The 13,245-nt window shown below is 45.8% G+C and overlaps 1 protein-coding gene across 1 annotated transcript in view; it reads right to left on the bottom strand.

Moving 5' to 3' along the window:
* The window catches only part of BCLAF3 (BCLAF1 and THRAP3 family member 3), a 33,522-nt gene extending 26,747 nt beyond the window's left edge, over nucleotides 1-6,775 (bottom strand). The window contains exon 1 of the mRNA XM_083855045.1: nucleotides 6,741-6,775. The gene's annotated coding sequence lies outside the window, so the exon portion shown is untranslated. The remainder of the gene's footprint in view (nucleotides 1-6,740) is intronic.
* Nucleotides 6,776-13,245: the final 6,470 nt, after the last annotated feature.

Here is a 13,245-nt window from a genome sequence, read left to right as displayed (position 1 = left end):
TATCCTAAAGACATGTATCTGAGGACTGCACAGCATGAACTGGCTTCAGGCCCTGTGCTTACATGGAGGTCATACTAGCAGAAGTTAGATATGATGCTCTGATGTCAGTATTCATTATTTTTCAAAGAAAAGTAATACTGTGATCAAAATAGTTTTCACCCACAGAACCACACCTTACAAAACAGCATTTCAGAAACACTCCTCCCTCCCTCCCCCCCCCGAAAAAAACACACCAAAACAAAACATTCCCTGGGTAACACATTTCAAAATGTGGTGCATGTCCCACAGGTTTCCAAGATTCATTACCACCATCTCTTCTGGTAAACTTTTAGAAGTGACAGTGTTTTACATGGTGATCAAATTCCTTCTTCCTACCTTCCCTTCAGTTCTGAAACTCATTCCTAATTTTCAAATGAGTAAGTAGACACCAAAAAGACAAAAGTACCATTACACTCCACCCAACCATCTGTACAGAACTTGATCTGCCAGACTGATAAAGCCAGAAACTGAGCATACATAACGAACAATTCTTTATTTTTTCGAGACTGGCTAAACAATCATATCCAAAACCGTGAGAAAGACTGTGACACCACATCCTAGATCTTGCCTTAGGATAAGGAGGACTGCTGTAATTTCCAATGATGACATTCTTTTTGTTTAGTGGAAAGAAGTGCTCATCCAACACACCTCCTAAAAATGACCCACGCAATATGATTTCCCCACAGAGAAACACACCATATAAAGGCAGCAGACACTTCCCCCCAACAAGACTCCCATGTGTTACACCAGAATCACAAATTAATCTATACAGAATTTGTAAACATTGCTAAATCCAGGTTTAAGTCACCTCAACTAGACCAGCAATATGGTTCCATACCAAAAGCAAGTCTTTTCTAGGATGGTATCAGGCAGCAAGCCTGTCTGTAGCAGAATTACTCGAATCATGTGAAGGCCCTATGCACGTCCTCATTGAAGACTAGAGAAGATGGATAGTTGTAAAAGTAGAAGTCCTTTATTGCATCGCTAAAATCAGCTTCATAAAAGCAAAATTGTTACAGTCCATGCCAGCATGCAGAAAGCCTTCTAACATAAAGTCCCCAAGTCCCAAGCAGAAGCAGCAGTGACAGCACCCATAATCTGTGTTCTGTGAGCGTTTATCAGTAGCAGCCGCAGAAGCGGCAACAGCAGCATTTGTGATCAGTGTTTGGAGTGCCTGGTAGCATTCTCAAAGCAGTGCATTTTATTCTATTTTTAACCAACCAGGCTTAAACACAAATTTTCTACAGTCTTACTGGACCTATCCAAAGATAAGATTGATGTGTGACACTATTCGTAATTTCTTACACAAATTCTACTTATATAACGCTATCTGTTCTATCTAGGAACATTTAGCAAGGCTACATTGTTTTCGTTGTGTCTAGAGCTTAACTAACTTTGCAAAGGGCAATGCTACTGAACTTTAATCTAGGTTTTAGGTCCTTTTCTTACTAACCAATTCAGTCTCTTATTTGCTTAAGGCACTTTAAAAATTCTCTACTTTTTTAAAACTAAACTTGTATTTCTACCTCAAGTCTGTGTGGATTTATGTATTTTAGTTTCTCTGAAGGTTCTAATTCAGCCCTCACATTTCTGGACATCCCTGGGCCTGTGTGGATGGGGCCCAGAGGGATTTTACAACCTGACAGCCCTGCAGTTTCCAAGTCAGGTATGCAGGTGCTTCTGAAAAGACAGGGCGTGATGGAGCAGAGGTGCCAGGACCTGGCTGCTCTGGGCTCTGAATCTCTCCAAGATGTTCTGCAGCACTTTGGGAGACACTGTCACTATGAAAACATGAAGAACTATTTTTTTAGCTAAGTAGCATTATTAGGTTCAGAGTGCTGCTTGTGTCTGTTACATTGCAACAATAAGTGACTCATTGGAAGAGTTATCAGTAACTGTGCTTAGATAGTTTTTAAATATTAATGGGACTCCCATCTTTTATTTTCTTTCCCTTGACTTTTGGAACTGGACTCAGACAACTTCCCTCTTGGGAGAAATGACTTCAAGCCTGCTAACAGCTCTCCTTTGACTCCACCCTTGGGATATTAGTGTTTTGACAAGTACAAAATTCTTCTACAAACCTGGAAGGAGAATCTTCAGACAAGTAACTCAAAAATGACCAGAAATCATATGAGGTGTGCCAGCCAGAACACATGTTCTTTCAGAAAGGCTATAAATTTTTGACAACCTGCTCTCCTGAATAGTACAATCTTCTATCTCCTGACTTTCTTCAGCATGAAACAAGAAATCACAAATGACTGCAATCATCCAGCTGCACAGAAGAGAACTAAAACTCTTTCTAATACAAAGAGCCCAAAAATCAGCAAGCCCCAAACAGCTAAAACCCTGCAGGTAACAGCACAGACTGAGTAGAAGCAGTTAACTCTCCTTGAACAGACTATAAATGTGTAGACTGCTTTACATGACTTTTTGGTGCCTTCCATCATCTCATGGAACAGATCATGGAAGAAACCCTATTCAGGACACATAAATGGCAAATCAGTGCTAATAGTGCTCATCACCGGGGAGCTGCTCTTCAATCCTTTCACCTACAGTGAAGAAGTCATCCCCCTCCCCTTTCGGAGGGATTGTCTGACCATCACCACAAACCCTGCAGAGGAGAGAGGGACAAGCAGGTCTCACAGGCTGGGTCCCACAGCCACAGGAAGACTGACACTGACTCTTGCTGTAAAAACTACCCACATCACTATTCTCTCTTCACCCAAAAAAGATATTGAGCAGCTCCAAGCTTTTCACTGACTGCCTTCTAGGCGGGGATCAATCAGAAGCTGCAAGAGACACACCAAAGTCTGTATTGCTGCAGCATCTGTCATGAAAGAAAAACCAGGAATTAAGACTCTCAATACCAGGACAACTAAGTATTTGACAGAAACAATCTAATTAAAAGCTTAGCCACAATCCAGACTTCAAGTGTGAGGCTTTTTGTTTGTTTGTTTTTGTTTTGTTTGGTCTGCAATACAGAAAGTCAATTACACCATGAAACTGCACTTAAATGAAAAGTATAGGATTGGCAACTTCTCCACTGTGTAGGTTCTAAGAGCTGATTCAAAGGCTGTCCCATACAGTGCCCACTTCAGCCACTGTCCAAGCAGAACACACGCCTGGCACATTCTAGCCCATTCATGTCCAAGGCAAATCTTATCACCTCCAACACCAAATGTACTCAGGGAAAAGTATAAAAGTATAAAAGCAGAGAAACTTCTCCCAGCAAACCAGTCTCAATGTTTCTGAGCCTGCAACAGGATTTCTGTAGTCAATGCTTCCTCGACATGCTTCAGTACCATCTCCACAGTTAACTCAGCTCTGCCAGCACACGGAGTGACTCCCACCTCAAGGCACAGCACCTCAGGGAAGGACACGTGTGACAGCTTTGAAAGCTCTATGCTAGAACAGCTAAGTCAAGTTTAAGTCAAGGGCACACACCCAGCTGAGATAAATGAAACTTGGCTGAGGGATTTCTAAACCATTCCCTCTTTTAGACGACACAGCAGGTAACAGATCAATGCAAATGACTGAGAGCCAAATTTCTATCCTCAGTTCTCTCACAGGTCTCTGATAGTCAACAATGACTCTTTGTGATTACAGATGCCTTCTCCTGAGCTTTTATTACTCTTGGAGCACTTTCCACATCTCCAAGGATATGTTTTGAATCTCTACAATATTTTGTGGCAGGTCTGAGGGCATTGCAGTCTCACAACCTAAATCCCCACCACCATCATCATCAGAGAGATAATCCTTTTTTCCCCCCCTCTATTTTTCATACCATGCTGTATTTAAGAAATTTCCGGATCTGGTCCACAGCACCTCCCCAGGCAGCTGAGGCAGAGCAGCTGGGAATGGAGGGCAGCAAAGGCAGGAGGCAGCACCACACTCCTGCTCAATGTGACACCCCTCAAGGAGAGCAGCTCTGATTCTCCAGTTTATCTGATGAGAGACTGGGCCTCCCCAGCAGCAGAAGCACCCCTTTAACCTGCCAAAACCACATGGTTTTGGAAGTTGTCTTCCTACTCAGCTTTATCCTTTTTCTTTGGCACAAGCTGGGGAAGGCAGGCCTTACACAGGCTGTATCCCCATGCCAAGGACTGTTAACAGACGACCAGCCCTCACGCTGGTGAGGTGACTGTGCCATGCAGGGGCACCATGTGGGGATCACTCTCCTCTGCTTGCTACACAAATGGAGATAAAAAAATGACTGTACCCCCTTACACTCACAGTAAGATGAAGACCTAGTACAGAAAGTACAGGCCTAGCTCAAGCATACAGAATTTCTTAGTGGACCACCTAACAAATTCTAAGTAATTCCTTGAAACATAGAAAATATTCCCCTGTGCCTGCATATCTGAGCAAAGGAGTAAAAATAACTGAGTAGGTCTACAGAGCATATAACTTTTCAGTGAGTTCTCATTTAAAATCGACCCATTTAATTACACTAATTAGCAGGCAATGCCTCACCTTTGCAAAAGAACAGATTAGAATGCCAACTTGGAAAGACTGAGCAGGATAAATCTGTATCACATAATAAATAAGGTATTTCACTCTCAAACTTTTTTTTACACAATGAAAACCCAACCCATAAATATATTAGTGAGCCATTTCTATAATGTGTTGAATTAGAGGCCTTTAACACTGGTTCAGTACAGAGCTTGAAATGTTACAGCACCATACCCAGCCACATCTGCTGACCAGTTTCTAAGGGGACACCAGAAGCACATTAAAACTGCTTCTGTCAGTCCTAGAGATAGACCATAACAACTTCCTGCCTACTGAAAGCTCTCCAAAACATACAAACCATGATGGAAACCTCTGCCTTCTCACCTTGGTGTCACAAAACCACCAGAAAACCAAAATAAGACCCTTAATTATTCAGAATCAGCGGTGCTGCAGAGCAGCATTGCCAGGAGGCTGGGAAGTCCAGGCTGCCTTCCCCAGTCACACCACAGAAATGCATCTTTGCTGGAAGACTCTGGCATGTTTCCTTCCTTCCTTCCCTGCAGACAGCAGCACATGCTGCCACCTGAGAGGAAAAGCAAACCCAGCTGTGTGCAGCCACATCCCTCACCGGCTTGCCTGCAACACCAACCCAGCCTACGCTTCCTCCTGACAGGTGAACACCCACAAGCCAAGACTGCACCAAAATCAGGCCCATCTTGTCCCAGCACAGGCACACAGAGAGTTGGTTTGATGACTCTTACAAAAGCAGCGGCAGAAATACCAGTTCTTTTGCTGAAGGCAGATGTGGAGGAGTGCATGGACACTCAAGATAGACAGCAGTTTATCAGGATAACAGGGTGTGTCACTAAAGGAAGTTAATTAATTTCATTTCACCTCATCAATGCCAATATTAAAAATAAACCAACAAAAAACCCAGAAAAATCCTCAAAAGGAAAGACAGTCACTCGTGTGCCCTGCCCCTCTCTGCCCAGCCCTGTGTCAGGCTGCCACAACAGGACATCCTTCACCAAAGATCCTTCCATGTCTTTTGCATATTCCTTCCCCTCCCTTCCTGGCATCCTCTTCCCTGTTCTTCCTCCAGCCATCCACACCCAGCAAGACTTTCACAGAAGATTCCCTTTTCCTTGAGGTCCACAAACACACAAAGTAAGCAGGTAATTAAAATCTCCCAGCAATTTGAGCAGCCTTTGTTTTAAACCCTTACAACTCAGGAATCTAAACTATATTAATGAGTGACTTGGGGCATTTAAGAATGGCAGTAGAAATTGGGTGTTGCTGTCCCAGGTGGAGTTGAGCCAAGTGAGGAGACTGCTATCACCAACTCCTTATGAGACATCGCCACCCACTCAGATGTGTATGAAAAAAATTGTGCATAATCAACTAAATCACTTTAAAAAAAAATCTTTTAAAACCCACAGATTTGTTCAAATTGGAATCAATTCATCTTGCTTTGTCTTGACTCAACGGGGAAAATACAATAAGCTAAATCACAGATATGCTGAAACTGAGTTACAAAATCTGCACCGTTCTAAGTATTTATGAAGACTTTAACCGGTGTGACAACATATAAACTGCTGGAGACAGGGACTGCTGGTATTTATGCAGTGCTCACCTCTAAGGTGTCCTTACAGTAACAGCGAGCAGCCACCCCGGCTCTGCGGTGCTGCCGGCCCGGAGGGCTCACAGCAGCACGGCTGTTCTGGCACAGTCACCACTCGGGGGCCCGGCCGGCAGCCCCGCGGCCACCTGGCTGTGTGTCCCTGCCCTGCGCTTTGTTCGGGCCCTGCCAGAGCTCCTGCCGGCCCCCGCTCACCGCACACGGGCTCTGTACACACCGCACACACGGGACAGGCGGGTCCGGGTGCCGCTGCTCCGGGCCGCCCCGCCGCCAGCAGGGCCAGGATGGGCGCAGAGCGATCCCCGCCGAGCCCCCGGGCCCGCCGCTCCGCTCCGCTGCACCGGCCGCAGCCCGAGCCGCACCGGGGAGCGCGGGCGGCAACGGCCGCTCTCCTGCCCCGGGCCGGGCCGGGCCAACCGCCGGCCCTCGCTGGGCGCGGTGCAGGGCGGCGGAGCCCCGATTCCCCGGCCCGCTCCCTCCCGGCGGCGCTGACGGGGACAATGACCGCGGCGGCCCCGGCTCCCCCTGCCCGCGGCCCCGGCCCCCGCCCCCCGCCGGGCCTCACCAGGCCCCGCCGCGCCCGCGCTGCCGCCGCCGGCCCAGCACTCACCGCCTGCGGCGCCGCTCCCGCCGCTCCTGCGGCCGCCGCTCCGCCCCGAGCAGGTGCCCGGCGAGCCGGCGGGGCGGGTCCCGGCGGCCGCCCGGCCGCGGCTGCTCCGCACGGGCGCGGCGGAGAGAAAGGGCGGGCGGGGGGCGGCCCGGAAGGGGAGGGCCGGGCGGGCCCGGCGGGGGCGGCCCCGGCACCGCCCCCGGACCGCCCCTCTCGGACCGGCCCCTCACCGCCCCTGACCGCCCCTCTCGGACCGGGCCCCTCACCGGAGCCCGGAGCCGCTCCGAGCCGGGCTGTGCTGCTCGCCCTGGGCGCTGGCACTGGGTCCTCCCGCCCGCTGGGTCCCGGCGGTAGCGCAGAGGACGGGGCGCGCTGGCCCTTCCCTTCCCGGGTGTTCAATTCTGAGCAGCCTCTTGCCTGACAGGCCCTGTGGGGAGCAGAGCCCTCCCGTGACACGGGCAGCCAGGAGGGCCAGCCGTGCCCCGGGCGCAGCAGGCCCAGCATCGCCAGCCGGAGAGGGAGCGGAGTGTCCGCTCTGCTCTGAGGGGCGGCCTCACCTCAGGGCTGGGGACGGGTTTGGGCGCCACGGTAGTAGAAACAGATAAAGCCATTAGAGAGTGTCCAGAGGAGGCTTACGAAGATGTCAAAGGGTCTAGAGGAGAAGGTATTTAAGAAGTGGCTGAGGTCACTTGGCTGGTTCAGCCTGGAGAAACCCCGCTGTGGTCTGCAACTTCCTCCTGAGGGGAAGCGGAGGGGCAGCACTGATCTCTGCTCTGTGGTGACCAGGGACAGGACCCGGGGGAAGGGCCTCAAGTTGTGTCAGGGGAGGTTTAGGCTGGATATCTCACCCAGAGGATGTTCGGGCACTGGAACAGGTTCCCAGGGAAGTGGTCACAGCACCAAGCCTGACAGAGTTCCAGCAGCATGTGGACAATGCTCTCTCAGGCACGTGGGGCTGTCCTGTGCAGGGCTAAGAGCTAGACTCAATACTTCTGTGTCCCTTTCAGCTCAGAATATTCCGTGGTTCTGGGACACTTCTCAGTGCCCCCTGGGCCCAAGGAGCACTGACAGCTCCTGTGCAGGGCAGGGATGGCGGAGTGGGACAGGCCCCAAGGATCTGAGTTTGCTGGGCCAGCGTCACAGTGCTGTCCTTCCCTGGTCTGGCTGCACTGTAGTAGGTCAGGCAGGAAAGCCAGGACTGGAGCCTCCCCCAGGCCAGACAGGTTCAACCAGCCACAGGTGAGGCAGCTATGGCTCCCTTGTCCCGGGCTGCTGCTGCTGTGAGGGCCAAGGTGCCTCACAAGGTGTCAGGGAATGCTCTCCAAGACTTTTGGCAAGTTCCTGGAGTCCCCGTCAGAACATGCACTACAGGATGGCAGCACTCTCCTTGCCTGGGATGGGATCAGTCCCAGTGGCGTGAAGGCTCTTTAGGCTGCTGGGATGCATTAATTCCCTCGATTGGCAGCCCTGATAGCCAGCAGGCCCAACAGGTTTGGTGCCAGTTTTTCCTTCAGGAGCTATGAACAACAGAATCCCTCACTGAATGTACTGTAACCCTTTCAAAACAAAGTGTCTTCTTTATGGCTGAAAACCACTCAGAAATAGATTTATAGATCACACAAAACCGAGGAGACACTGATGCTATCTAGATTGCATTGGCATCCAAGGCTGTTGGTCAAGGATCCTGAATGTTACTTTGGTGCACTGTCAGATCAACTCATTAATATAAATTTGATTCAGCACGGATGCAGGCACACAATTTTGTTTTAGCCCAAGCATGGTTTCGGTGCTTGGTTGGTTTTGTATTTTTACAGTAGCTAAAGGAAGAGGGGTGATACCTGATACAGTATCATTACAACTGCAAAGGCAGGCGATATCTGATCTGGTGTAAAGCTTACCAAGTTAACCTTGTCAACATTTTTTTTAAACAATTTAATTTAAGCCAAAAAAAGAACCAGACTCATCACTCTGTGCTACAGTCTTGACATTTTTGATCTCAGTGAGAGCCATAGTGTTGCATTTACTCTGCCATCAAGCCATGGCCTAAACAGGATGAAGTTATACTCACTGAATAGAGAGTGGAGAGGAAGGGTTGCTTACTCTTGGCCCCCTTAAAGGGATGGTCTCAGTTTTCTTATGTTCTGAAGACCAGTGTGAGCTGCCAACTTTGGCTGTTCTTTGGACTTTTAGTTGCTGATACTTTGCTGTCCTCCTCTATAGGCCAATCTTTCAGCAGAAAATCTTCAATTTTCTGCCTTCTCAAGCCTGGGGGATGTAGGTGGGACTGAGGGATCTCTTGTCACAGCTATCAATCCATTTGCTGTTTTTGTCTACAGGATCCTGCTCATTTCTGTGGACTCAAATGCAAGGAACACCACATTATTGCTGTATAAAAGAATTTCCTGCATTCATCAAAACACTTTGAAATTCTCATATAAAATTATAAGATTATTTTTAAATTTGGCTGTAGCATTTTCCCAATTAAAATGGACTGCAGAAGATTTACTGATAGGGCACAGAATTACAGTGGCAAGCTGCACCAAACAACACTTGCTGCCTCTTCACTGTGCTGGAATTTTTGTTAATAGAAGTTCAGAATGAGAATTGGCTCAGTGAGCTTTAGATGATGAAAGGGATGTAGGGAGCTACCTCTGCACTGAGACTTAAAACTAAGCAGACTTGAAACAAAAACTGAGCTCTCAGTACAGACAAACAGCCTCTCTGTGTGTAGGGTAAACTTCTACTTCTTCTCTTTACTTGTCATTGCCTCAGATAGTCTTGATCCAACATATATTTGTGGATAGGAGGATGGATGCTATCCTGATGGATAGTAAGCACACAAGGATCTCTGTGGCTAGGACCATGTAGCCTAAGTAAAAAACAACTTACACGTACTTTACAAGTAAAATTAATATTTAAATCAGTGTCTATTAGTAGCTCCACAGCATCATTATTCTCCACCTCTACATTGAGAAGGCTATTCTATTGCACAAGACTTGGCAATTACTGCTTATTAAGACTAATTATTTTAATCTATTTCCATGTTTTATTTCTAATTAAGTATCATTAAAACAGAGAATATCTTTCATATTCCTTTAATGCTTAATTTAGTAAACATTCCCTTTGGAAAGAGCACAACTGTGGTTTGCATGCTAAACACTCGGAAATGCTGAATGGAAGTTACCTAAAATTCAAAAGCAGGAACCAGCCCTTGACAGACCTTATGGATCTGTTCTTTCAAGGAGGCATTTCATTTTCCACATAAAATGTTACTCTTGGCACTGACCTTTGCTGAACTATATTATGCTAATTTAAAATAAATAAATAAAACATCTCCTTGATTGCTTGGCAAGGTCAGGCACAGAAGCAGGCAGAGAAGGAATGTACTCTGCAGGCTGTGCTGGGGAGTATCACCTGGTCTGTCCTGCAATGCCAGGGCTGACCACCACCACAGCTGCTGCTGAACACCTGATCTCCACTGAGGTGCACCAGATAAATGACATTAAAATCTTGTTGTAGGAGTGGCTTGGCCTGGTTGTCATACACAATTCGTTTTGGTGTCTGCAGACACCAAAGAACCTGCATGTGGTGATAGTTAAAAGGGAAGAAGCTTCTTGGAACAGTGAGAGGGTCTGGTGGAGTCAACACCCACAAGATGATTTTGATCCCCATCAAGAACTGCTGTCCAAGGTTAAATCACGGTTTTACCAGGCAACCTCTCACAGTACAAAGGGAAACATTTTCTTTTGTTCTTCCCTATCTTGTTATGCCTCCTGATTAGGTTTGCATGGCTTCATTAACTTGGATCTCTGCTTTTAAAGGAGTTTCACATTCATGCTTTCTTCTTCCACCTCTCACCTTCCCTACCCCTTAGTGCAATCAGGCACTTTTTTATCAAAATGCTTTCACCAAACCACAAAGTGATCTCCTGTTATGAAATGAGAGTGAGCTGCCTAATTCTTTGTAGGGATGTTGGTCATTTGCTTTCTCTAATGGTAGTAATAAAAAATTCAGTCATTCAGTGGAACAAAATTAGCTAAACCTCTAAGTCCCCAGCAAGGGAGTATCAGCTCTCTCAATTTATCAAAAATTAGACACTGGGATTTAAGTTAATTCCTGAGGTTATTTGTCAATGGAACTTCAAATCTGTAATACCTTATACAGACAAGACATGAATTTGCTCCAGAATGAAGCAATAACCCCCAAATTCAGTGATAAGAACTTTTTTTTAACAGTTTTCTGTGGAACCGTGATACTTTTTTCAGTCTAGGCTCAAAGCAACAGTAATGACTTTTTCCTTCATTGAGGAAATACATCCTACATTCTTTAGCCTTGAAATTTAAGGAAAGCTGGAAAGTAATTGTTTAATTAAAACCTGAAGGAATGTGAGAGGATGACTAACTGCATGACTTGGCTCCGATAGCATCACCAAATCACTCTTCAAAGAGAGCCTCCAGCAAGCCTGGGCTCTCATGATGTAACAAAGCCAATGTTTTATTTATAAGGTTATCGTGGCTTTCCTGTAACAACACATGAAAATGTGCCATTGCTGCTGGGCATGCAGCCCGTGTGAACTTGGCAGCATTTTGGCAAAATACCAGTGAAAACAATCTCAGTGTGTGAACTAATACCAATGTGTGACACAAATGCAGTAAGAGGATTTTAAAAACAAAAGCTTTGAGCTTATCATCCAAGAGGCCACAGCAGATGAGTTTGAGGAGGAAGGCAGAGGTGCAAAAAGGCTGCAATTCTTTGCTAGTGCAAGAGCCAGGTTTTGGAAAGATGATAGAAGGAGAATTGCAGTAAAACAGCAGGATGAAAGTCTGACTGAGGAGAGGGTAAATTTCAAATGTCCAGCTTGAGACAACATTGTGGGCATGACTGATAATGATTTGCCTTAGAAATTTTAATCGTAATTATGTGATAGTAAATATGTGCAAAGTATCTTAGCATTCTTCAGTGACTCTGACCTTCACCCATTCATCAGCTCATTTATTTGCTCAATCCACCAGCAGTTTCATTTGCTACAGGACACCTGCCCTTAAGCCAAACAGTGGCATAAATTTAACTTGCAAAACTGTAGGTTAGGAATACAAACATTGCTTGCCAAAAGGGAAGAACTTCTGACCAAGTCTTCAGCTGGGGAAGTTTTAGCCATGTCTGACAAGGACTGTACCTGTTGCCCATGTCAGCAGGGTTTCAGTGCTGTCTTTGACATACTACTGCACACAATTGGTCTTTGAAAGACTCCTTGGAATTCTGTTTCTCTGCCAGCTTTGGTGTGGGCAGTCTTTATCCAAGAACTGAGAGAACAAACCCATTTCAGGAGGCAATGGCCAGAATTTGTATTATTTTGAATTTCTGTATTTAAACTGATAAGAGATTTGAGGGGAGAAAAAAAAAGTAAAAATTATTCGTGATTGAGATTTCACATCAGGAAAATTAGAAGTTACTCCATAGAATTTCATGGTATAAACCCCTACAGCTTCACCTATTTGAGGTGCTAAAAATGATTTTTCAGACAATGCTGCCATCTGTATTTTAAGATAGGTTACTCTGAGAAGAGATGTGTGTGCATGTTAATATGGTGTTACAGGTATTGTCCTGATCCTGCTTATTGAATTTGGTCAGAGGGGCTATTATTTCTAGGAAAAGAAAAAGATACTGACAGAGTAATTTCCCTGATTCTGAACATCTCTTACATACTTTTTTTTTTCTTCACTTATGCAGTTTTATGTCTGTGGGTCAATTATTGTACAATGTCAACCACCGACAGTTGAAATGGACTTCAAGTCATTCCTTGTAGGCACAGCAAGAGCTAAAGTGATATGCAAAGCTGCTGGTTTAAGCTATTTATGTAACTATTTTTAAAACATGTTTTTAGAGAAAGGACTTCCTAGAGCATGCAGTTCATTGCTTACAGCTCCTTTTATTCATTGGATCTCTCCTGCATCATAGTTGATTTTTCTCTGGGAATCATTAAGGCTTGATTATAGCAAGGGTACACATCTATTTCCATAAAGCTCCCAGGCGAATGTGACATGCCATCTTCCAGAGCCTCCATTTTCATCCTGAAAATTGCAGGCCTCAGGTAATCATCAAACCTACCAGTTTAAAAACATTTCTAAGCTCACTCTTGAATAATCAAATGCTGTAAAACATATACAAACTGCAGAGCAAACAAGGCTACTGGGAAGAAAACAAGTATCTCAAATTTTAAGGATCAAGAAATAATTTTCTTATACTTTAGGTAACAATTTTAAAAGCTTAAATTTCTCCTAGAGTTTCTGCCTGCGATTTTAAGGACTTTGCCACTTCACATGCTTCAACAGACATGTTAAATTGGAGTGAACAGCATCCCCTACTCTTCAGCTGTGGGACATCATAAGGATAAGGTAAATGATTGATGGGATGAAAAAGTGGGGGAGAAATGAACATTTTGGCTCACGGTGTTCTGGACTGGTATTATTGCACTAACAGCAATAACAAAAATGCATCTGAGTAT

The sequence above is a fragment of the Zosterops lateralis genome, assembly GCF_965231275.1.
Source record: "Zosterops lateralis genome assembly, chromosome: 2".
In the NCBI taxonomy this organism is placed as follows: domain Eukaryota; kingdom Metazoa; phylum Chordata; class Aves; order Passeriformes; family Zosteropidae; genus Zosterops; species Zosterops lateralis.
The sequence above is the reverse complement of the archived record's forward strand: the minus strand, read 5'-3'. Positions and strand labels throughout refer to the sequence as shown.